Raw genomic sequence first — 26,564 nt, 5'->3', positions numbered from 1 at the left:
CATCCGTCGGCTGCAGCTGCCAAGTTTCGAGAAAGTTGCACAGCCTTCCTTTGCAGTTGTACAACTTTGGTTAGGTAAATGCAAACATTCCACTCAATGTAAAGGCACCACTAAGGTTCTGCACAGATGTTACTGTAAGCAATAAAAGAAATGTACAGGCAGCGTGGTTTAGCATGCTTACAGATAACAGAATGTGATGACCATAGACAAGTGAGGACACAGACGGCCCTGGGTGTTGCAACTGCTTTGCACTGTATGTTGTAATGCTTATGCACCATGATTAATCATATGGTGCGACCTTGGCGTGGTATTCAAAAAAATTATGTGAATTGACTAAAAATGCAGAAAGATATGTCTGCTTCTACACTCAAGTCTTGTTCATAGTGAGGTGCACTTCATTATTGCCAAGTGTTCAACAATATTGTATTCTTTTGCAGAAAACCCGAGCAGCCAAGACAGCTGAATTCTTCAATGCCTGTTCAAGGAATAAGCAGTGAGTATTGGCAAGATGTAACAAGAAAATCTGGGATAAATATGTAATAAGCGGCCCACATAAAAAGTGTAGTAGCAGGAACTTTCACTTCGTGTAATGGTAAGCACATGCTTACAGCCAGCCTCGTATCATGTATTTTTTTACATGCCATAACTGGACTGAAGAACTTATTCAGTGAAGTCTGTGTAGCATAGCTTCTGTTTTCATAACGGAACACGTAAGAGCACTACCATGCTATAACTGTCATCATGAGGCCATTATGGCCTGCTGATTTCAGAAGAAATGTGGCTGAATGTAAAACAACTTTCTATTCTTGCAGTGAGGCAAAAGTGCTGCAATAGTCTGCATATATATATATAAGTATGGAAACGTGTTTGCCACTGTTGTTCAGAGTCTCAGCACAGCGTTTTCAGTGGAACATTTTTTGGTGTAGTGTGCTTGTCTAGTATCATTCGTATCATTCATAATCAGTACGTTTTTTGTCTTCCATGGAGCTGTTTAGATGGCGAAACGCTCTTGAATAGCTCTTGAAACTATTTTAAATTTGTTGTCTTGTGGCTCAGAAGCATTTTAAGAAAACTGCTTTGCTTTGCGACATCATGAAAAGCTGAATATGCTTCTTAAAAAAAGTGCAAAAGACATGGACGCAGACAGAAGGGACACACACAGCACTGACTCTGCTTTTACAGGTACTGGAATATGCTTTTGAACATGCGCTGAATATGATTTTCGCAGGTACTGGAACAACACACGCAGAAAAACAGATAGGAAAAAGCCTGACAAGCATTAAAATAATTTCATGTTACTCCACTCGCTTCACACAGATCCACTAAATGTACACCTTTCAAGTAAATCATTTAGAGCTTCCGCAAGGTGAAAGAGAAACTTCCTCATTCTGGTGAGCAACATGAAGGAAGGGAATGTTTAGAGGGTACCTGTAGGTATATATAAAATTATTTAGACTAAAGCTGGTTATTGAATAATTGGCACCGGGGGAACACCAGTCAATGAGCGCAAAGTAAGTTGAGTGCAGAGGTGTATGTTGAGAAACACTTACTGCTGGCATGATTCTCATTTCAAGTTAGAAAACGAAATCAAGATGGTTCATAAGTGCCCTTGCTCTTTATTGTATAATATAGATCAATGGCTGATTAAGCGGCTAAACAAGGTAATTCCTTGCATCGTCATGTGCTGATTGCAGTGGTTTGACATGAAGTGAATAATTGCACTGTTGTAGGAAGCAGCTGGGTATTTTTGAGGCAAATGTGTTTAAACGAAAGTGAGTGTTAATTCACTAGTACCGCTGCTATTTTTTGATGTTCAAGAACAGCTGTTTTAATGTTGCTATGTGCTTATTTTGTGCAGAAATGAAGACCCGCTGCCATTCCTGCCCTCCACCACTTCTGGTGCTGCTCAAACAAGAGGCAAAGGACCTAGAGAGCAAGACTCCAGAAGGCGTGTTGGAGTACGTATGCGACGTGTATGGCCCAGAGACTGTCCGGAAAGAGATTGAGCGGTCAACAGTCTGCACCAGCACGGCATAAATATAGGAAGGGCCTTGTAACTGCAAGCATTGCACACGCTTCCATGACCCGTGCCAAAACATATCTTCGCGCAAAGGCTGTACCAAATATTGCTCCATTTCTGAGTCTCATTCTCAGAACATCTCATGTAAGCACCCCTGCCATGCGAGCTGGTAGTGCCAAGGAAGATGCTGCACGCAACACATATGTGCAGTGGCAAGAAGCCCAGGGCTATAAAGTCGAGTTGCAGCAGACTGGCCTGATTTTGCACTGCGATCTGCCATTTATTGGCTCCTCGCCCGGTGGCAGGGTAACCTTTCTCTGCCAGTGCTGCGAGGGCAAGGAGGTCCTTTTGGAAATAAAGTGCCCTGTAAAGCTGCAAAATTCCTTTAGCAGTAGTGAAATGCTGAGGCCAAAGTTAGAATATATGACTCAGCTAAATGTGCAGATGGCTATATGTGGTGTTAAGGAAGCACACTTTTTGTTTTTTTTTTGTGATAACCTGCAATTTACATGTGTAGATATTATTTATGAAGAAGAAATCTTCGAATCTTTCAAAGACTCGGTTGTTGACATCTACAAGGCATGTGTAGTGTCCGAGCTTTTGCAGAAAGTAGGACAATAAATTATTTTTATTCGTTTAGTCCCTTGTGTGTTTGCTGCTAAGGGCCAGATGTTCTTTCATTCTGCCTAAAGGGGCCATAAAACATGATAAAAAGAGAGCAAGGAGAAAAAACTAAATTGTGGGGTGTATCATATTCTAAAGCAACCTGTGGGCTATGAGGGACTCTATACTAGAGGGCTCCAGATTAATTTCGACCAGCTGGGGTTCTTTAATGTGCACAGAGAGACAGTAAAACTTATTTGTTGGTCAGTGTTGAGCAGTTTTCAGGGGAGGGCCACCTATTTCAGGAGGCCTATGGCGTCTGAAACTGCTGTTGACCAGCCGATCAGGTGAAACTGGTCAGCCAAGTTGTAGCTGGCCAGGGCGGCTTCACACTGCTCCAGAGAAGGGTTAGGAATTGGGGCACCACGAGATCACGGCAACATATTACAGCATGCGTCCTCCTTTTGCGTTAAGCCTCCGTCGAAATGCAGGCATTGCATCTATGAAGTTGCTAATACATATCACTGATGAGGCGCAGGTAAACGTGCTCTTTGCCCTCACCACAAAATGTACATCCTTGTTGCATAGGCGAATTTTCAACATGCTTAGCCATTTCCCTTGCTCTTTTGTTATCATACCCTTTAATGCTTAGGACATAATGGCAGGTGCTCAGTCTGTGGTATGAAAACTGTAAACATTACTTCCTGCTTCTCACAGACTACCTTTCTGCGCAGCTGTTCAAATTAGGAGACTGGGAGCACTTTTGATTGTATTCAATCTGAAATAAAGCCCAAGAATGCCTCTATCTTTCGGCAGAGCTAGGCAGCCATGCTCGAGTTACGACTATCTGCTTCTGGTTGTTTCTCGGGAATATGCCTGAAGTATGTGTATGCACTGCCCTGGCTTTTGGAATTGTTAATGCTTTATGGTCACGCCTAACACGTCATCACTCGAAGTGCCTTGCAATGGTCCTCATCTTTCAACACGCCTTTATTGAAATGCTGGCTGAAAATTTGTTTGGATATGGTTTGGTCATGCATGCAAAACATGTCAGATTTATGCTCTATATGCACTCAGGGAAGAGAGTCGAACAGCCAAAGGATAACAGGTTACAGTACAGCTCGAAGAGCACACGAAATAGAGGTACAAAACAATTGTGTGCATGCAACCACAGCAGTGGCCAGTGGTTTGAGCATTCGCTTCGTACGCAGGATGTGCAAGGTTCACTGTCCAATGCTACCAAACAGTGACCATTGGGTATAAGCTTTTGTGTTTGAATTGCTCAGAAGAATGGATTTCTTTCCCCACCTGCAGCACACCACACTTCAGCCATGGTGTTCCTTGCACCATAAATGAAATAAGTTTGTCAGAGTTATGCAGGCACATTTATTCAATAAGAGCAACTTTTTCTACAGTAGAGTTAGTTCTTGGGCTAGTTGGTAGTATTCTTGATTCAAGCTCATAGTTTTTCAGCGCAACAGCACACAGCCAAAGAAAAATAAGAAAAGAAGGACGAACACAGCGCTGTGTTCGTCCTTCTTCTTATCCTTCTTTTCTTTGACTGTGTGCCGTTGCGCTGAAAAACTATGAGCTTGAAGCAATTTTTCCATTTTGTTACATTAAGCATTCACATACAACTTCAAAAATTTATACACAATTGCAGTATCTCACAAGAAACGATGTGCAGCAATAATTGGGGATGAAAGGTTTGTTATACCGGCAATGATCATAAAGATGACGCCCAATTTCTCAACCGTGTTCCACGGCACTTTTGTTGCCAGGATCTTAAACGTTTTCATCCGTTGGATTGCACGTTCGACATGCACCCTGGCCGAAGCAATTGTCGGGGTTCGAAGAGCTTCCCCTTTAGATAGCTGCTTCTTTTGTTTCTTGAACGGAGGCCGGATAAGGTCAATGAGATAGTGTGCACAAATTTCGTCGATTAAAAACCGACGATCAGCCATTATTGCATCTGATATTCACTCAAGTGCATCAATCAGGCCACTTTGTTCGAATATGGCCTTGTCGGATGCGCGTCCCCCATAGCCTTCGCTTATATAAGCAATCATGCCAGCTGGAGTGACAGCTACTATGTACTTAGCTGTAAATCCCCTCTTGTAGTGTGAATACACTCTCAGTGCACACTGCAAACAGTTGGTCTGCCCCAAAGCTATCTACGTGCAGTCGACAACAACTCTTACATTACTGAACTGCTTAAATTGCTTTGGCAAGTGTTCAATAATTTCCTCTTTTGAGGGGAGCATGACAACAGATTTTAGAACTTCAGACAATACCTGCACTGTTTCTGCAATGATGCTGCTGCATGTTGTTATTCTGGAGTCAAACAAATGCCTGAGGAGGGCGGTTGATATATTATGTTTTAACTTCATCAACGTTAAAACAATCCTATCTTTTGCTGACATGTGCTGTCGACCAGACAGTGGGCGTAACTTTTTGTAGCACTCTACGAGTGCGTTCAGAACTGCTCCTGACGGCAGCCCTGTGAATGTAGTTACATTTTTGTCACTTATCATGTCTGCAAACCTTTTTGGAAATCCTTCAGATTTCACTTGCACTGCTTTGTTTTCTGTACAGCGCTTAAGTGAGCCTAATTCCAGGAGGATGCCTGCTATATCTCTTTCTTGCTCCGAGTGCTTGGTCAGAAATTGTGTCGCTTGAACTGTAGTTGTGCACGAAGAATCCTATTGGAAAAAAGAAGTGGCAATTACATCGCTTAGTAAAGCAAGTTTTGCTCTACAAAACACATTTACACATTGGAAAACAAGACAGTTGTAGCGTTCATGCTAATGCATGTAGTTATTGCATCAATAAATAGAGTGTCGAGTGAACTGTGAACCCACTGTATTCTCTGCGTCTTCGCTGCTCAGAACCATTGGGAAACTGTGCTCTATCTCTGTGTCCCCGTTGCACAGAACCATGGGGGAACTGGAACCCCAGGTCAGACTGGAGTCCTGGAAGAAAAGTTTGGTCTTAAGATAAAGTGATTTGCTTCACAAGTAAAACAGTATGAATGGCAAGTTGCCCATGCCAATAGGATTGAGGTGCAGTGCATTTGGCAAGTATTCGCAGATAGTGAATGGCAGTTTACCAGTTTCTCTTGCTGTATGTTGCTAGTACTTGCTATGGGGCAGAAACACTGAGGCTATTGAAAGAGGCTGAGCTTAACGCACCAAGGTATGGAAAGCAAAATGATAAATGTAGCGTTCTGAGACTGGATGAGAGCAGGGTGGGACAGGGAATAAACACGCTTTAATGATATTCTAGTCAAAAGCAAGAAGCACTGAGCACTGGCAGGGCATGTAATGCAAAGGTGAGATATCTGATGGTCAATAAGGAGGGCAACTGGCTGAATTCCAAGAGAAAACAAGCACAGCAGGGGGCAGCAGAAAGTCTGGTGGGTGGACGAGATTATGAAGTCTGCAGGTGTAAGATGGCTGCAGCTGACACAAGACAGGGTTAATTGGAGAAATATGAGAGAGGACTTTGTCCTGCAGTGGGCGAAGTTAGGGTGATGATGAATGATGGTAAATAACGTGCTCGTGCTAGCCGATTTGCCAGAACAAAACTCGGCTTTCTCGGGTGACGGTGAACAGGGCTGTGTGACTGGTTCAGCCTGGGACATTTGCAGTAATAAAAGGAATCATCGTGCGGTGCAACTGTTTGCTTGGAACAATACTCAACACAAACTTATGGTACCTGGGCAGAGCGTCGGGCACGTCGTGCAAGCTTAGCCGACGACCACTCCTTGATGCGGGCAGCCTTGTTTTCATCGTGTGTTGATAGTTTTGGAAGATTCTCTGTAGGTATAGCTGCTTTCTTCAGGCGTTTTCATTGGCACTTGAGCTCTGAGAAATAAAACAATCACTTTTATGTCTTGTGGCTTTTCTCAAGTGGGAAAAATGGTGATTGGAGATGATGGCCATCGACCGTGGAAACAACAAATTTTCCATCACATTTAAGAGACTAACTCAAAACAATACAGATGACTACCCCTTATCCGTGTGGTAGAAACTATTCGAAGCCCTCCCCTATGATGTCCGTCATAGTTCATGTGCACCTTTTTAAACCCCACATACCATAACACATTGCCCCCAGCCTAGGTGTCGGAGTCAATATACTGCTGAAGTAAAATTTGTTCAATACAAATGAGAATAGCAAGTAGTAAACAGAGTTTGGCGCAGCCATTTGTGCTTGCTATATATTTGAAGTATACAGTAATGAACAACCTTTTCTGGAAGGCTCGAGCAGTGTATTGTGTAGTAAAGAAGTGAGCTTTAATGCAGCTGCTTTGCTAGGGCCAAGGTACGTACTTGTGCCTGCACAGTTTATACTTCCTGAATGTTTCGCATGCGGCGACTCAAATGCAACGAGGACATAACTAACGAATTCATTGGGGCATTTACCAGGCTGCATTGGAATTGTGAAGTTTTTGAGCTGTTAAGCAGCTTCCTTACTGGGATTTATATGACGGTCGAACTTTGATCAGAGGTCGGCTCACTTGAGCAGAGCACTCGAGCGGTGTGTTGCAGAGCAAATTAAGCTAAAACTTTACACAGCTGCTTCGCTAGGGGCAATCCACCGTGTTGGCTCAGTGCCTTGGCGTTCAACTACTGATCCCAAAGCAGCATGGTCGAATCCCGACCGCGGCGGCCGTATTTCGATGCGAGGCGAAATACAAAAACACCCATGCGCTGTAACATGTGGGTGCATGTTGAATAACCGCGTTAAAGAGTGGTATAAATTAATTTGAAGCTTTCTCTTACAGCCCATGTGCCGATAAGGGACGTTAAACCCGACATATATCGCTAAGGGCAAGGCGCTTTTGCGCCATTGCGGTTAGTTTATCGGCTGCGCTCGAAAGCAAGGTATGTGCTTTGGAATTTCACCTCATTTATTTTGCACAGCACCCCTTGAGCGCTCTAAACTAATCTGGTCGCACCTGTACGCACAGAATGACACCGCGCGTTTGGACAACGGCCGGCATTGGTATAATAATCTACTACAGCATAGCAATGGGGCAGTGCACGCCGCCTTCGCCGAGAATTTTGTGAAGACGCCTCTGGCCCGAACATCTTCAAAACGGATACATGCAACTTGAGGCAGTGTTACTCAATTGTCGCCCAGGCGAACACACTACACAATCGAAAGGATCCCAGAGTCACCAAAATCGACACAATTGCAATCATTCTCAGTCAGCACGTCCCGCGTCTGCACGCACGTATCGAACTCGCAAACTTTATTATGCTAACAGTATTTCACTACAGGCGTAATTTCTTTTCCTTGAACTGTGCAACGGGCAAGGCATCGCACCGAACGGGTGGTGGCGTCCCGTGAACCCCTTGGCATCACTGTGAGCCGCTGTCGCGCCCCACACTTAAACACGAAGCTTAAGCATGCATTTTTTAAAGCTAATGATTTACTGCGCCAGCCAGCGAGCCATTTCGGCTGGCCGCGCACTTAAACCGTATGCGTGTGCCGTGGCGGACGAACAAACCTTGAGCCGCAGTTGCCTAGCAACGCCGCTCCGCGCTCCAACAGATGGCGCCGCCGACGACGCCGCTGCCGTCGCCACTGCCTCCACCAGATGTGCTCCGCTGGGGTAGGAGGAAAGGAGGTGTCACATCGCGGGGTGTATATATATATATATATATATATATAAGGTTAAGTAACTGAGGGGCCCGTTTGACAAACTTATGAAGGGAGCCAACAGTCACCGAAACCAAGGTGCATAGAGGAACGTTATTATTTTTTTAGTGTGTTGTGCTTATCAGTGGGATAATATTACTTAGGTTAATAAATCACTTAAAGCAAATTACTTATAAAGCATCAGAAAAAACAACCATGCCGCCGGTGGGATCCGAACCCACGACCTCCGAATATCGCGTCCGGTGCTCTTACCAACTGAGCTACGGCGACGGCTGTCCAATCTGCTGCTCTCGTGGGTATTTATGTTTATTTGGTGCACGCGAACCATGAGAGTGTTCACCAGCGCCACCCTCGACCATAGACCATAGCGGCGGACGTAGCGCGTCCTGTAATACCGCGAGCGTGACGTAGAACGTCATCTAACGGCGAGGGCGCGGGAACTATATATATATATATATATATATATATATATATATATATATATATATATATATATGGGCTTCGCCTTAGTGTATTTTTCAACTTCAGGCTGTGCTTTCGCCAGCAGACCAAACCTTATACCTGATTTAATGTCTGCAGATGGTCCTTGGACCTAAGATATTAAACATTTTTGGATAATGGCGCTGTGCTTCGCTTGAAGCACTCTGGCGCGGTACGGCCCGCTATTGCACTGCCTCCGGGATTGGCCCGGGGCATATTAGCGTGGCGCGTCTTTTCTTTCATTCTTTTGCTTTCTGCACGCGGCAGCGAGCGTGGCTCGGCTTGAGTTAGTAGGCAGGCCCGTACACTTTCCATTCGTCCTGTCAGCAACATAAGTGTATTGTAGTCGTTATGGAGAGCTCGAAACAAACGCAGCAACGACAGAACGAAGCGAGGAAGAGACAACAAACAAGAGACGCCAGCAGAACGCGCCGCACGACTCGAGAAGCGTCGTAACGAAAATGTGGCTAGAAGTCGTGCCACGTCCCGGTGTGACTCTTCAACTGCGGAAAAGACCGGTTTGAGTTCTCAAGAGCGTCGGAATGAGACGCTGCGTAGACGACATGTCGAGGAAACGAAGCTTTCGCAATTCAACTACGGTTAACCAGATATTAACCTCAGCATTTTTTATTTTTGCTTTTTATTTCAATACACGTTTTCTTAATCAACTTTTGCATTTACGTTTTTAACATAATACTTACGTTTGACAGTTCCCGCGGACACCTCTTTTCTACAGCCGACGGTGTATTTCATCTAGTAACTTCAGCAATAGACTGCAACGCTCATTCATAGAGTAACATACACTATGGCCAATTAGTTGACGAGTACCTTATATAACCGCCGTCTGCCAGGGCTGGCGGACTTCCTATCGCGAGCGCGGAACGCACTGACCGCCAATATAAGCTACCTTTGTTTTCGCTGCGCCCCACTCATGGGCGGCATACAGGACGCACATCCATTAATGCGTAGTTGGACAATTCCGCTTAAATGGAAGATAACTTTCTTTTTCTTTTTGCGGCGCCCCAATTAGGGGTGGCATACACTGCGCACCTCAAATAATGTATAGTCGGGCAATTCAAGCCCTTCGTGTTAGATCTCGCCGAAAATCTAGATGCAGATAGAATTCAAAATGTCGTCAAAATGGTGGAATATGAGCTGAAAACAACTGCCACAGCAAGCCAAGAATGGGAAAGCTTTGCCTGCGAAGTCTAGCAGGAAAAGACTACTAATATGCGCAAGTTACTCTTAGCATAACTCAAAGTTTCCAAGCCGATTCGGCAGAAAATTCTCACGCAATGGATCATTTACCTAAAAGCATCACAAGTCACGATTCCTTATTAATCCAGGAGCGCACAAGGACGGCGAAGGGCGCTAAAAATTCCTGGTGAATACCGAGAAAATGTGCGCTATTCTGTATGACGACACTACGCCCTCCACTACGGTACCTCTTTCCTCCTTTCTTCTTTCACTCCCTCCTTTATCCCTTCCCTTACAGCGCGGCTCAGGTGTCCACCGAGACATGTCAGACAGGAGTCATTTCTTTTCCTTAAATTGTCCAAGGGGCAAGGCGTCGCGCCGAACGGGCGGTGGCGTTCCGTGGACCACCTGGCAACGTTGCAACACGCTGTCGCGTCCCAATCCAGACGCCTCCTGAACGCCGATCATGAAGGTTGCCGCCTAGAGCGGTAACCGCATGTGGCGATATTCCTTCGGATACGTCGCGCGATGGCGCCGCCGTCGCCCATCGCTGCCGCTGGCGCAAACCGCACGAAGCGACGGGACTCGGCGTCGGAGCGGCGCGATTTCAGTTGTTGCTCGATTGCGGCAGCTTCAGCGTTCAGTCATTTTGCGTCAATTAACGCGTAGAACAACGCTCTTTAGGCTTCATACAAGATAAAACAAAATAACAACGTTGAAAAAGTATATTTAGGTAATGATTTTAGTTTTAGTCGACTACACAAAGTCACGTGACGCAGAAAAGCGCGCCCGAGGGACGCTGCATGCGATGAGGCGCCAGGCGACATTTCGGCGCTCTTGTGACTTATAGTGCGTGTAGGACATATCCCACAGCACCCCTTACTTTTGAACTTCATTAATGAGCCTTTCATTAAATTCTTGCACAGCTGCCACGGTGAGGGATGCGTCGGCTGTTGCTCCGCTGAAAGCCCGCTGAAAAAAAAAAAAACGACTTTCGCGCGCAATACGGATTGGAAGTTACGCACCCGCAAGGCCTACCGTCATTGGCTAGCCTCGCACGGCACTTCCGGGCGATGGGCGAAATTTTCTGCAAACCCAGAACCTGGGCGACGCGATTAGCGACAGTGCCTCGGCGGCCCTCACCACATCGCGCGATGCTATCGCGCGGCGTGTCGCCGCGAATTGGGGCCTCATGCGGTTAGCGCTATACCTTTCTTATCGCGGCTCCCCACTCATGGACGGCATACAGGACGCACATCGATCAATGCATAGTCAGACAATTCCACTTAAATGGAAAATGGTCTATGGTTTATGAGAGTTTAACGTCCCAAAGCCACTCAGGCTATGAGGGACGCCGTAGTGAAGGGCTCCGGAAATTTCGACCACCTGGGGTTCTTTAACGTGCACTGACATCGCACAGTACACGGGTCTCTAGAATTTCGCCTCCATCGAAATTCGACCGCCGCGTCCCGGACCGAACCCGCATCTTTCGGGACGGCAGCCGAGCGCCATAACCACTCAGCCACTGCGGCGGCATAAATAGAACTTTCTTTTTCTTTCTGCGGCGCCCCAGTCAGGAGCGGCATACACTACGCACATCGACTAATGTATAGTGGTACAATTCAAGCCCTCTGTGTTCGATCTCGCCGAAAATCTACATGAAAATTGAATGCAAATGTCGTCAAAACTATGGAGGTCGGACAAGCTCAACTGCCACAACCAGCCGCGAAAACCAAGGTTTGCCTGCGAAGTCTAGCAGAAAAGACTAATAATATGCAGAAGCTGCTCTTAGGCATAACTCAAAGATTTCCATGTAGATTTGGCAGAAAATTCTCATGCAATGGAGCATTTACCTAAAAGCATCAGAAGTCACGATTCCTTATTATTGCAGGAGCGCGCAAGGGTGGCGAAGCGCGCAAAAAATTTCTGGTAAATATCAAGAAAATGTGCTCTATCTGCTGAATTACGACACACTACCTAGGTAGCCAGCATGGTGGCTCGTGCCTTGGACGACCGTTTCAAACATCAAGTGCAACGCTGTGAAGGCTACGGAAGTAGTCAGCGAAAAAAGAAATAAAGAGAGTGGCATCACTCCGCGCTGTTCTGTGGCCGTGTGCTCTAACGCGTCACTCCGGAGAATCGACATACAACGGGGCGTGCAGGGGTTCCGATCCCGTATGGTGGAACTTTTTTTTTCGCACATTTTTTTTTTCATCCCAAGTTGCATTTCGCGTGACACCCCTCGTTTTGTTCAGAATCGCTTGATCATTATGCCGCGTTCTGAAATGAAATGCATGCATCTGTTCATTTGATGCATACCGCGTTAATGTGAGCTGTGTGAAATGCGTTGTCAGTGAGCTCGCACTGGCTTTTGGTCAGCAGTGGCGGTTTTCTTTTGTGTGAAAAGATGACGTTCATTCGTCGGTTTTAATTAGCACAGTGGTGAGTGCAACAAGTGGCCATCTGCAACTTTCGATTTTGACGTTGCTGAGGAACCCACTCCTTTGTGGGACTCTCTTAAGGTTCCTGGCATGTTATGAATTGATCCTTACAACCGGTTAGCGGCAGATCCAGTTTTCGCCAAAAGAGTCTGTGACCGACTTTAGCACTGTGATGTAGAGTAGCCCAAAGGACTTGGCGAGAGCAGTTATTTTTTACTGATCGTAAAGTTCCGAAGGAAGATGTCTGTTAATTTAGAAAACATATTCTAGACTCTTTATTCGCCTATTTTCTGGCTGTATATATGCAACATTCTTGTGCATATCTGCAATTGTTTTGTTTTTGTTAAGATATTTTTCGTTCTTAAGTTCTTAAGCAAAGCGCATTTTCCTTTGTCATTCATAAGAGCTTTATTACTGGGCTATGCTATGCGGCAGAAGAGCAGTATATTTAAACTGATGGATCAAATCATCTATACACACACCACCCCAATATGGCTTGTTTTCCAGTGTTAAGCGTTAAATTTAGAACATAGTCTTGATTCACAGAGTGACAGAAAACAGTACTGCCTCAAGAGATGCAGATTTGTTGTCGGGCACAAATGTATCTGAAGGCAATACAGAGGCAAGTCAGCTTGTCTGATTTCCCTGCTCTCTTAGAAGAGCAGAAGCTGCTCAGGCACGATTTTCATGCAGCAAGGCAAAAAGAGTTCCGAGCAGTGGGAAGGCCAAGTAAGAATGCAGTAAAAGTTGTACAACGCTATCAAGAAATATTTTCAAAGAGCAAACAATAAATGAGACAGGACAACAAAGAATGTTGACCCCGCGGTGTCTGAGAGAAATGGTTTTTTCTGGAAACAGCCAATGCATGGATCACAGTGCATACAGTGCACACAAAGGACACGTGCAGTGGAGGTACACCAACACACAATCAGTCAAGTGCTCCAAAGTTTAAAAAAAATGTGCAGGCCATCGAACAACATTTCATACAACGAGAACCAGACCAATGTCTGGACAGGGTTCAAAAAGCAGTGCATTTTCAGTGAACAAAATCAAGTTCCTGGGACATGTACTAACAAAGACATCACTCGAAAGAAATTCACACTGAACCGAGCAAGAGCCAGCTTGAAATCATTCACAACCCCAGAAATTAAGGACAAAACATACAGTACTGGCTACCTCAACACTGGCACTTCAGCACTGCATAACATGTCAAAACGACCAGAGATTGACAGTGACGCAAGACAACACCAAACCAGGACTCCCTTTTCAGTACATGAAGATCAGACACCCATACATACCATTCCCAACCCTCACACACAAAATAAGGTCCATTCTTAGGGGTGTCTGAACGTTCGAAATTTTTGGCCTGCAAAATTGAGTAAATTTCTATTCAACTAGTCGAATGAATCAAACAGTACATGTTAAAAATTATTTTAAACGAATCGAAATTGCTGTCAGGTTTTCATATACTTTTCGAATAATTGACACAACGCTTGATTAAGGGCCGCTGTATTTTTCTGTAATGAATCTCCCAAAAACTGCACACATTGACGACGTATAACACTATTCATATTCTAAATGAAAAAAGTACTATTTGCACTCCCTTACAAATTCTACTGCTATACAGACACAATTAACACGACCACGCACCACCACCACCCCACAACCTCCTCCTCCGCCGCTACCACCACGTCCTTTACATCCACCTCAACACCTACACTACAAGTTACTGCCTGATACAATTTCATGCTAATGAGCATGTGCTTTACACACATGCACACACAAGAGTGATCACAGCATGCCGATGAGCCCTCTCTTTCATCGGTAGACTGATCAACACACACACCCACAGGCACACATATTTTCACCTTTCCATCCATACACGCACAAAGGTGATCACAGCATGCCGATGAGTCCTCTCTCTCTTCTCAGTAGCATGTGTATTACACATCCATTCGAAGTCAAAAAGTTCCTCGATGCCACTTAGATCTTCATCACTAAAATGAGTCCTCGACTCATCAGAGGAGGAGTAGCACGATTCACAAATGCTGAAAACAACCGGTTCAATTTCAGCGTCAAAAATCATATGATGTTGTCATGATTCAGCATCAACTTGCTCCAGATGAGCACAAAATTGTTGCCAGTTTTCCTGGCTTACACATGCCAGTGCTTCCGGCAGGAGCTTTTCCACTTCAGCGAAAGGCAAACATTCGTTGCAACTTGCGATGCATCCCTTCACCTGGCTCCAGACAAGTTCAATGGGATTGAACCCGCATTGGTATGGTGGTAAACGAAGCACTGCGTGGCCATGGGTAGCTGCCAGGCGGTCGATGTGGTACACAACGCTGGGTGTGTTTACCTTTTGAGAAAGCTCCAGCAGTTCTGCCCTCACCACGTCCTGTGAACACGGAACAAACACCTTTCTTTGTGAGCCAAACCTGAATATCAGCTTTGGGCGTAGACTTGGTAGGGGCTTTTTCAAGAGTCACGCTATGATATGGAGCAGTGTCCATGACGACAATGCTATTGGCCGCAATGTTTGGCAAAATCTTGTCGGTGAACTACTTCTTAAAGTAGAGGCAGTCCATCTCAGAGTGGTAGTCAGCATGGTTTCCCTTTTTTGCTCTGAAGAAGCCAGCAGCGTCTCGCATGAATCCTGTTGCACTGCTCCCAGTATGCACGAAGGATCAAACGGGCCCCTTTGCCCGAAGGCGCAGCCAATTCTGTTGTTAAACCTTTCAGGAAGGCATCCTGAGATGACTTCACAGTCTTGTCCTGCCAGACATATTCTTTTGTGTGTCCTGCCTTGACCCAGGTTTCATCTAGGTAGATAATGCACCTGTAAATGTGAAGCAACCAAGCGCACGAGTTAATACTTCTAAGTAAACAAACAAACTGCAGCATATAAGTAGGCAACGCACTGAAACACACTGCTGACCACTGTCTCGCTAACAGCCGCTCAAAGACAATCGAGAAAAAGAATTACCTCGGCTTTATTGCTCCCTTGTTCGGGCTTATACTTCGCGCCCAGGCGGAATATAATGGCCGGTTTATATTCACTGTATGTTTGCAGGGGGTACTTGACTAATTCGGCATTATTTGAAATCTCTTTGCTTGCGGCGACAGCGAACAAAAATTGCCAACGTTCGCAGCAGTAGCGCCAGTAACTCACGCCGCCGGAGCGACGGGCAGCGTACAGTGGGTGTTCATTCGTTCCTACGGTGACGACGAGATGGCACTACCCATTGCAATGTAGTCAAGATTCCGTGTGAAGATTGCGACCGGAATTATATCGGGGAATCCGGAAACTGGTGCAGACGGATCCAGCAGCACAAAAATGACGTGGCGAAAGGACGCAGTGCTGCTAACGCTCTGGCCGAACACGTGCAAGAGACTGGACATGTCATCAATTGGGACGGGGCACGTGTGCTTGCCAGAGAACGAATCACTTCTAGACGCCTGTATCTAGAGTCCTTGATGATACAAACCACTCCCGGTACACTAAATCGGACGCAAGGAAATCTGCCTGCTGACTACGCAAGATCATTACGACGCATTTTTGAATAAGATATAAACGCATGCTTTTGCCTGGTTTCACCCATTGTGAACAAGGAAGCCGTAGGGCTTCCGAAACGTCAATACGTTTTCTTTAAAATTTTGACTTGGTCAGTGACCCTATGTTTTTATTATACCCATTGCAATGCTACCACATTTATGGCAGTTTTGTTGTTTTTGCTTGCTGCACCAATTGGGATTTAGCGATTAAATTCAGACATGTGCCCCACCCAAACGTAGCGCAAAACTGGCCATGGAACGTCACCTCTACGAAAAGGTCGGCAACAGCAACGTGGTCAAGACGATTTCTTTTAAATGTGTTATTCTGAAGCAACGCTTACTGTTACGACTACGAGGTTGCAACGCTAACATCAAGCTATAAATGAAGCCAGTCTAAACGTGCTGCGTAAGAAAATAAGCAAGGAACTGCTCATACCTGCCCTGTCTTCGGATTTTTTTGATCGCCCGCAGGTACCTGCGACGCCAGGCAATGATGTCACTTCTCTCGATCAGCGCAAGGTTCCATTTTCCTTTTTCAGATGTGAATATGACGTCCTTCATCAACTTGCACAACGTCTTTTTCTTGAAGTTCGGCCGGTCGTCATCCTCATTGACTGCCTTAAGCACACTGTTCAATGCTGGGACTTCGCTCTTCGCGTGCATACTGTGCACTTTCAGACGGACGGTATGGACAGTGAAGCTGTCATTCTTGACTGTTCGCGAGCTTGAAATCTTCACGTTGCGAAGTTTTTCCTTGGGAGCCGCCAAAGGCCCACACAGACGCTCCGCCTTGATTTTGGCAACGGTACAGGGCGATACTCCGGTATCCTCGTTCGCAGCACTCAGTGCTTCCCGAACAGACTTCTCCGGAAAACGGGTCCTGGTACGGGAGTACACGTTTGCAATTACTTGATTGGCGTACTTTGACAGCTTGGATGTACGAACCTTCGCGAAAATGCGTACAGGAGAGGTGGCCGCGGCCGCTGTGCTGGACGCCATTTTCTCAAAAGTGAAAGGGAGCCGGAAAAGTAAACACGGCGGCCAGGGTTGCGGGGACAGCGATAACGTGGAATGGAAAAAGACGACAAACGCAAAATACAAGATCACAGATCTCGATCGCTCGCAATAAGAGCGTTTTTTGTCACGCACATGACAAATGTTTTATCTACGAAGCCTGCCGGCAAAGCATTTGCTATTTTTCGCTCACCACAAGCAACGTACTATTTTCTGTCGCGGATGCAGGCAGCGCGAAAAAGAGCGCTAGCTTTGGCAGCGTTGCACATGACATTTGAAACGGAATATAACGGGCGCGCGCAAGAGGACGCTCCCCCTATAGACCACATAGGACCTTTAGAAGAACGAGTTGACGGGCTAGTTGGTATTGCATGGTGTAGTTAGTAAAGCGAGGCATTATCAGCCTGTGCCTTCGCAACGCCCTTCAGAAATCCTGTGATCATCTCCTTCAAGAAAGTCTTCACAAGCAGATAGGCGCCTCCTTGCAGCGTGCTACCCCTTGCAGCTCCTGACAGCAGTAGCCGAATGCCTGATTAAAAAACGCCATGAACAGCGTCCACTAGCTGCCAATGGAAACGACCGCAAAAAAGGTGTCGTTGTACCCTACCTGCACAACGTTAGCCATTGCCTGAAAAAAATTGGCAAACGAGCAGGCGTGGACGTGGTGTTTTCGGGACCCAATAAGCTCTCTTCACTCTGCAAGAGAGTCAACAGTAATCAAGTTCCTCGTGGCTTTGGGCAGACGCATGATAATCCCCACGTTTCTTGCGCCACAGGTGTCATATAATCAGTCCCCCTGTCTTGCGGAAAGAAATACATTGGTCAAACGGGGAGATGCATAAATATCAGGCTGCAAGAACACAAGAATAACATGAGCAGTATTCCCATCTCCAGAAACCTTGCCAAACACTGCAAGAAATGTAAAAGCGACACCTGCACCCCAGTGTACGATGGATGCGCGATTATCGGCAAAGTACGAGATCGTTTATCTAGGTAGATAATTGAAGCTATTGAAATCCGTCGTGCCAAGGACTACTGTGTTAGCACTCCGTCTATCTGTCTATCTGAGAAAGAATTGATAATCCTGAGGGCAGCTGGCCATGCGTTTTGAGCGGTTGCTTGACCCTTGGTATTTCTGTGTTTTAGCAGCCAAACTTTCTGGTTTTAACAGACTTTCTAACCATTTTGGCCACTTTTAAGCTTCAGTTTTGCTGAATGTATTTTCCTTTTTATGTGTTTGGCCCTCTGCACCGCAACATTTTATCGTTCTTTTACTATCGTTTTCATCAGTTTTAAACACTCAAAACACCTTTGGCGCCATACTTTCGCATCCTGTTCAATCCTTCATCTGTTTCTTCTTAGTTCGCGTGACGGCCCTCTACACCGTGCAGCTTTTAACAGTTTTATCGCCTTCACCCATCCGTCATTCTCAGCTTCAGGAATTTATTACTTCCATTGTTTGAAGAGACTATTCACTGTTCCCCTGTGACCGCGCATGCCTCAATGTACCGCCCCCCTTACTGCCACCTCATATGTGTTTGTGCTCCGAAATAAAGATTCAGTTGATAGTCAGCGCCCGTGTTTATGCTTCCATGTTTGTCTCCTGTCCCCTACTTAGCGCTGTTCCTTCACCACATAGGACCACAGCGGTACTGTGGATTTTAGCGCACCTAGCGATTGGAGATAGCAACTGGCCCGCACTTCCTGTTTCGGTTTCATTGATGTGAATTTCGGATTTCTTGCCCGCCGCGGTGGCTCAGTATTTAGGCGCTCGGCTACTTATCCGGAGTTCCCGGGTTCGAACCCAACCGCGACGGCCGCGTTGCGATGGAGGCAAAACGCTAGCTAAGGAGTCGGTGCACATTAAAGATGCCCAGGGGCCGGATTACGCAACTGTCAATAAGCGAAATTGTCAAATACTTGTCATAAAGGTGTCAATTAGCCTCGCTCCTATTGGTCGGCCGTGGACGGCGGCCATTTCGCTTTTTTTGCGTCATGGGTGGTTGCAGATTACGTTACGGATGTGGTAGAAGTGTTGACGTTGCACACCTAATTATGCAGCCGCTAATTGACAGTTTTTGTGACAGCCTCGAGGCGGTCAATTTGACCGTTGCCTTTGTGACAGAAAATGGTGGCGGTGTACGCGGCGATACGACTGAGCCGGCTGCGCCAGCGCAAGCAACGGCGAAGGAGGGCGCACAAAGACTCGTTTGACTTGCCAGACGAGCTGTTTCGACGCCTTTTTCGACTGGATAAGCAGACTATGGAGTGGCTTTGCGGCGAAGTCGTCGATGAACTGGGAGGAAATTTGCTTGCGAACGCGCTGTCGGTGTGGCGGCAGGTGCTGTGTGCACTGCGGTTCTTTGCTTCCGGTGGCTTTCAAGCTGCCGTTGGTTACGAGGCGCACGTCGGCATCGCACAACCGATGGTAAGCAAATGCGTACAGCGGGTGTTGGAGGCAATCTGCCAACTTAGCGCGAAGAAGGGGTGGGTTCCCACGGTCACCTCTGTGCCACGGCTACATATAAATAAATCACTGTTATGCTGGCAAAGCACTTTGTTTTTCCCAGCAAATTGCAGTTCGTGGTCGTCTTCTGTTTCCCAAGGGAACAGAAACGGATAACCACACATCACATATACTGCAACACCTCGCCTTTTGGCATATTTGTCATCGATCGAAAGAACCGAACAACACAGGCTTCAACAAGTTCTCTTCGACGATTTCGTACCAAGCGCTTCTTACAAGTTTGCTCGGTAGACACGTACCCTTCAGTGCATTCGTTCAAATCTATCTGCGCACTTAGGTCAACCGCACAGTAGCTTGATTTCAGACGCCGCATAAAAAAACAATAACACGGCGTGGAATCGGCTGCTTTCGTGGAAAGCGGTTTTACGTTTCACCGCCGTCAGCGCTTCCCCGCAACGGCAAAAGTTACGCGCCAGACAATTTAGTAGCACAACATAGAACGCTTTTTGTTTTGGTTGATATTTTTGGAACTTTAAACACAATCCTCTGGCAAAATAAAATGTTAGTTATTTTGATCGCTGCGCATTCATTGTCTTTTTACAAACAATTAGAAGGCGGCCCTCTCGCCGTGCAAATAAATACTCTCGGGGCGCCGTCCTGCTGCAATTGGCTGATTCCTCGTTGCATCCAGCGGTGACGTCTCTTCGCTTCGTCATTTTGACGTCACTGTCAATAACTTTTGACAGAATTTGTGACAGTTGCGTAATACGGCCCCAGATGGTCGAAATTATTCCGGAACCCTCCACTACGGCACCTCTTTATTCCTTTCTTCTTTCACCCCCTCCTTTGTCCCTCCCCTTGCGGTGCGGTTCAGGTGTCCGCCGATATGTGAGACAGATACTGCGCCATTTCCTTTCCTCAACAATCAATTTTCAATTTTTCGCGTGCCGCTCAAATCGATTATAAGGCACCTAGCGGTTGGTGAAGCTGCTGGCCCACATTTCCTTTTTCGGTTTCACTGGAGCAAATTTCAGATTGCTTAAGCATCGCCCAATCGGTTTTAGCTCGCCCAGCGGTTGGTGAAAACAACTGCCACACAATTCTTGTTTTTTGTTTCACCTGCGCAAATTTCAAATTGCTTGCGTGTTACCCACGCTTGACTCGGGGCGGAGTTGGACAGAATGTCTCGTTTAATCCGTTCTGCAAATTTCGTCGTGCCGAAATTATTTCAATGTAAGTTGTAAAGAGAAGTGTACCTATAATGACAGGCAGCTATACATCCATAATTCAACAATGACACTTTCTATCTGGCGCGCTTGTCTTCTCTTCGGAACAAGTGGTCATTACAGGCAGGCAGTATTTAATAAATAGTTGGTGTCGTGGGAAATAGTTCATTCCAGGGCAAGATAAAGAATGAGTACACAAAGGGTAGACATGAGCCAGAACCATGATGGTACTGAAATGCTCAATACAAAGATCACTGCCTTCCTTAAAAGCAAATATGAATAAATTTACAAAGAGAACACAAGACAGATAGTCAACACATCACTTGTGCTTGCAAAAAAAAAAAACAAGCTGGACGTCCTAAAATGGTAATGCTTCGCAGCTGGCGCACAAAGTGAAAAGTAAACGGTGCTCCAACGCTGGCGGGTCGCTTGCCTCTTTTGTGTACCACCTTGTCATAAGTTAAGAGCATAGTGTGGCTTCTCAGTCGTCGTCAGTGGTCCAAATATCATGAAGGGGAAGGGAACTGCAGTCCTCACTCCTCCGAAAAACCCTTCAAGGGTTTCAAATACGCGCCACGCCGCGCCTGCGAAACAATACGGCCTGCAATGCATTTCACCACAAGAAGAACAATATATTCGCAATTTTCTGGTAATAAATAGGCCCAAGGTTTCCATGAATGCGCAAGACTTTGACCTGGAACCATAGGTCGGCGAAATCACTCATGAGTGGACTCACACGGGCTCGCGCACGCTCATTTCAGACCATGATCTGAGTTGTGAGTCCGGATTCACGTTCAGATTATGATCTGAGTCGTAAATGAGTCCGGACTCACGCTCAGATAATATGAGTCATGAGTGAGTCCAACCTCACGTTCAGATCATGATCTGAGTCGTGAGTGAGTCCGACCTCACGTTCAGGTCATGATCTGAGTCGTAAATGAGTCCGGACTCACGTTCAGATCATGTTCTGAGTCGTGAGAGTCCGGACTCACGTTCAGATCTCGATCTGAGTAGTGGTGAGTCCGGGCTCACATTTATTATTTGTGTCACGATCTGAGTCGTGATGAGTTCGGCAGTTAATCGGGGTGCAGATTACGCTTCTGGTCGAGATAATGACGTAGAGCAATTTCATTTCAGAATTTAATTTCTGTGGCGGGTGCATTCGCGAGAGATGTTTATTAGTCGCCGCGCTTGGTCCCGTTGGTATTTATTAGCCGTGGCTTGCTATATCGCGGGAGATTGGTGGGAGACTAAAGTGGCAGCTAGAGACCTCTAGGCCTACCAGCAAGCTCATCTCAAGTGTTTTACATTTTCACATTGATAAGAACTCGGAATTTTTGTTACTCACGCCACCTTATTTTTCACCTTTCTTATGCATGCAATGTCCAAGAAATACTAAGAACAGATTTATCTTTTTGTTAATTATGTCGCGCTATACCGTAGTAATGGAAACGCTAAAGTTAGCGCAGGAACAGCGGGATGATAGCGACAATGAAGGCAAGACGATGGCAAGGAGACAAAAGGTGGCAAATAATTCTTATAATTCGCACAATGCAGTGAGATGAAAATACATTCACTCTCTCTGTTCCCGATTCCGCAGCTTCTCTTCCGTATATGTTCGGAAACCAGGACAAGCTGATGAACAGTTCTGGGCAGCAGGGATGCTCTCCTGGCTCTTTGGAGTGCCCCTGAAGTAGAAAAGAGTCGCTCCACTGACCCCGATGAAGCCGGCACACCAAAACGGATAGAGCCAGTGTGGACAGTCGGGGATATTCCGGCCCATTCTTTTTCCAAAATGAGAAGCATCCTTCAGGCGAGCTCGCAGACCTCAAGTAGGTGTCAAGCTCGGAGCTTTCTGCAGGGCGACCCGGGGGGATCTAACTGCCTAAAAACGCGTACGGATCATGTCCGTCTCAAGCCGGTGGGTCGCGAGAGCTCCCAGAAGCCGTGGCGCTCGTTACAATGGGCTGGCTCTGAAAAAGACAAAAGAGACACGTAAGTCGAAGCGTTCAGAAATGTTTTACGTCTGAAAATTGATGGGTGTGGAAGGTCCTTTTTATTTGAAGTGAATTAGTCTTTAGCATCTGCCTTTCTCAGAAGATATTAAATAGCAAGGCCTGAACGTCTGTCATAAGAGCAGCTAGTAAAGCGGCCATCCTTGAACGATAGTCTTGTGTTCGCAGGCCGAACAAAATTTTATGAAGGGCTTCACTTACATTATGTGTGCAAGCAACCAGGCTGCCAATTTAGAAGAACTGATGAACCGGTAAACATTAGTTGTCCGTGCTCCGACCAAATCAAGATAAGCCCTGCAAGCAGTATGTAGAAAGGCATTTGAGTAGCACCTGTTCCTCTACGAGCAGACTCTCTACGATGGCCGTAGCCTCTCCGTGTGTCGGTTTCCTTAGGCCTGCTGCCACTGACGTCTGACAAACTCGCAGTTTCTGGCGAGGGTTGAGCACGCTCCCTGCAACAAAATAATTATTTCGAAGAATGTCGTTGAATCGTTCATCGATTTCTTGCAGGAGCTTCCTCTTCAAGCCCATAAAGCTAAAAAATAAAACAATCCGATGTACTTCAACCATACAACAATACATTATTATTTACGAGTAGGTGAGCCTACTAGCAGACGCCATAAGAATTTGAGAGCCCGGAGGCCCAAGGTGGGTCATTTGATAAGTCGTTTCATTCTCACTCCATTGAAATACAGAGAGGTCGCGTTTTTTTTTGTTGTTGTTGATTTCAGTGGCAGTCTCCAATCGCCGTTTACGCTTACGAAGAATGGCAGGCAGCACGAACAATATTTCTTTTTTTTGTTAATATCAGCTAACAAAGCCTCACCAAGGTAAATTATGAGCTTTTGTCGACAAGCGATGTGGGAAGGTACGTTCGATCGAAAAACTTTCATCGTGAGCCAAGGCTGTGTTCTGCCGCAAATTTCGCCACACTTGATATTCCATATTTTCGGGATGTTCACCGAACATATTTTAGAGAGGAGCTTAGGCCTTTTCAGACGAGTAAGCTTCCAAATATTTTTTTCAATTTAAAATTGCCAGAAATGTTCGAAAAATCCCCGTGGCGAGAATAATAATAATAATAATAATAATAATAATAATAATAATAATAATAATAATAATAATAATAATAATAATAATAATAATAATAATAATTCGTTTTGGGGGAAAGTAAATGGTGCAGTATCTGTCTCATATATCAGCGGACACCTGAACCGCGCCGTAAGATAAGGGATAAAGGAGGAAGTTTAAGATGAAAGGAAGAAAGAGGTGCCATAGGGGAGGGCTCCGGAATAATATCGACCGCCTGGGGATCGTTAACGTGCACTGACATTCACAGCACACGGGCGCATTAGCGTTTTGCCTCCATAAAAACGCAGCCGCCGCGGTCGGGTTCGAACCCGGGAACTCCGGATCAGTAGTCGAGCGAACAAACCACTGAGCCACCGCGGCGGGTGAAGTGACAATGAAAATTGGTTTTTCGGGAAAATAAATGCCGCAGTATCCACCTCGAATCTCGGCGACCTGAACCGCGCGAATTCGAAATTCGTCCGTGTGCTGTGCGATGTCAGTGCACGTTAAAGATCCCCAGGTGGTCGAAATTATTCTGGAGCCCTCCACTTCGGCACCTCATTCTTCGTTTCTTCTTTCACTCCCTCACCCGCCGCGGTGGCTCAGTGGTTAGGGCGCTCGACTACTGATCCGGAGTTCCCGGGTTCGAACCCGACCGCGGCGGCTGCGTTTTTATGGAGGAAAAACGCTAACGCGCCCGTGTGCTGTGCGTTTTCAGTGCACGTTAAAGATTCCCAGGTGGTCGAAATTATTCCGGATCCCTCCACTACGGCACCTATTCCTTTCTTCTTTCAGTCCCTCCTTTATTCCTTCCCTTACGGCGCGGTTCAGGTGTCCAACGATATGAGACAGATACTGCGCCATTTCCTTTCCCCAAAAAACCAATTATAATTATATTTCACTCCCTCCTTTAGTGTCCAACGATATATGACACAAATACTGCGCCATTTCCTTTTCCCCAAAACCAATTATTATTATTATTATTCTTATTATTATTATTATTGAGGCAAAACGTTAAGGCGCCCGTGTGCTGTGCGATGTCAGTGCAGGGAAAGAGTACCCAGGTGTTCGAAATTATTCCAGAGCCCTCCACTACGACACGTCTCTCTTCCTTTCTTCTTTCACTCCCTCCTTTATCCCTTCCTTTACGGCGCGGTTCAGGTGTCCAAAGATGAGACATAGTACGCCATTTCCTTTCCCCAAAAACCAATTATAATTAGTATTAGTGCCAAATGTACCTGCCGAATTTGTCCGAATATAAGCTCTCACTTCCAAACCATGCATCCAACAAACCAAACAGTCTCTGATCAAAATAAACGTACGTCCAATTGCTAAACCAGTTACTTTCCTGCTGTGAATTTCGAAAGTGCATGGTCAGCATAACAATAACAATGTTTTCAGCCCTGCAGTTATGCTTGAAATGGGTCGAAGACAGAAAGGACGAAATCTCAAAACATGTTTCACACTAGCGATGGTAGTAGCACGTTAAAGATCCCCAGGTGGTCGAAATTATTCCGGAGCCCTCCACCACGGCACCTCCTTCCTTTCTTCTTTCACTCCCTTCCTTATCCCTTCCCTAACGGCGCGGTTCAGGTGTCCAACGATATATGAGACCGATACTGCGCCATTTTCTTTCCCCAAAAAACCAATTATTAATATTATTCAAAGGCAACAAAATAATTTTCCGGTATTTACACACACAGGCACTTCAGGCATTAAATTATTGATATCCAACAAAGTTCGCAAGGGAAAAAAGACAGACAATGTAATACAGAGAATGTAGATGGTCAAACATAAGTGCGCTTTTGAACTGACTGGGGACAACACAGGGGCAGCGCAAACACTGGTGCGCAAACTGTCAACTGAAGTTTATTGCGGTTTGCACACATATGTAAGCTTCACATGTCAAAACATAATTAAAAAACACATTTAAAGCAGCAAATTTCCTATCGTATGAATAAGCATCAAAAAAAGACTTCCAGCAGATTGGTCTACCTTTGATATTACTTTTCCAAGAATTGCTTTTCTTGTCTGGAAAGCAAAAATGAAGGGTCACTTACACAAGTCCCCTCTTTTCCCGATTCCAAGCAGTAACCTTCCCACAGCTCCCTCATTGTCTTATCTCTGTCATTATGTTTGACTATGTTAGCTACCAAGTAGCCCAATTTGAAACCCTCTCAATGGAAGTGTATTGCTGCATGGTACTGGTACCCATCTTCGGTGACTTCAGTTAAACTATTAACTTCTCCCTTTTGTCTGCCCAGTACATGAGCACAACCCAGACAATTTTTGAGCCTAGTACAGGATCACTACTGTGGAGTTCGCTGACATTTCCGCGAACTCGTTGGTCTTGTGTTCGCAAGGAAGGCCCCTCCAGTGGGGTCGGAAGGCGCCAACAAACTGACCCGTCCTGTGCCGGCCTCCCCTGCTTGCGGCGGACGTCCTTATCTCCTCCGCGCAGTCACGGGCATAGCCTGTCTTAAGAAGCCTAACCATGTACAGGTGTCGACATGTGTGCGTTGTCAAGGGGTTGATGAGGCTTCGGGAATGCACGAGATACGGATGAGTATTATCCGAGTGACCGGAAACCCACTATTCCCGTAACGACTGTCTTCTTCTCTTTCGGTGTGTTCTGTAAACAACTTTAGTGATCGTCTCGTCGGCATATGTTTGTCGCGTGTGCGAAAGAGAAAACAAATGTTAGGAAAGTGGTAACCGCTGTGCCGTGGGTGCCGTGGGAGAGGGTGATCGCGTTTTTTCTGTTTGCGTATTTGATTGCAACCTCTCCTTTCCCAAATGTTTGATCAG

The 26,564-nt window shown here is 45.9% G+C and overlaps 1 pseudogene; it reads right to left on the bottom strand.

The window, feature by feature from the left end:
- Positions 1 to 2,919: 2,919 nt before the first annotated feature.
- Positions 2,920 to 5,044, bottom strand: LOC144113257 (uncharacterized; annotated as a pseudogene).
- Positions 5,045 to 26,564: the final 21,520 nt, after the last annotated feature.

Source organism: Amblyomma americanum, chromosome 1 (assembly GCF_052857255.1).
Source record: "Amblyomma americanum isolate KBUSLIRL-KWMA chromosome 1, ASM5285725v1, whole genome shotgun sequence".
Taxonomy (NCBI): Eukaryota; Metazoa; Arthropoda; class Arachnida; order Ixodida; family Ixodidae; genus Amblyomma; species Amblyomma americanum.
The sequence above is the reverse complement of the archived record's forward strand: the minus strand, read 5'-3'. Positions and strand labels throughout refer to the sequence as shown.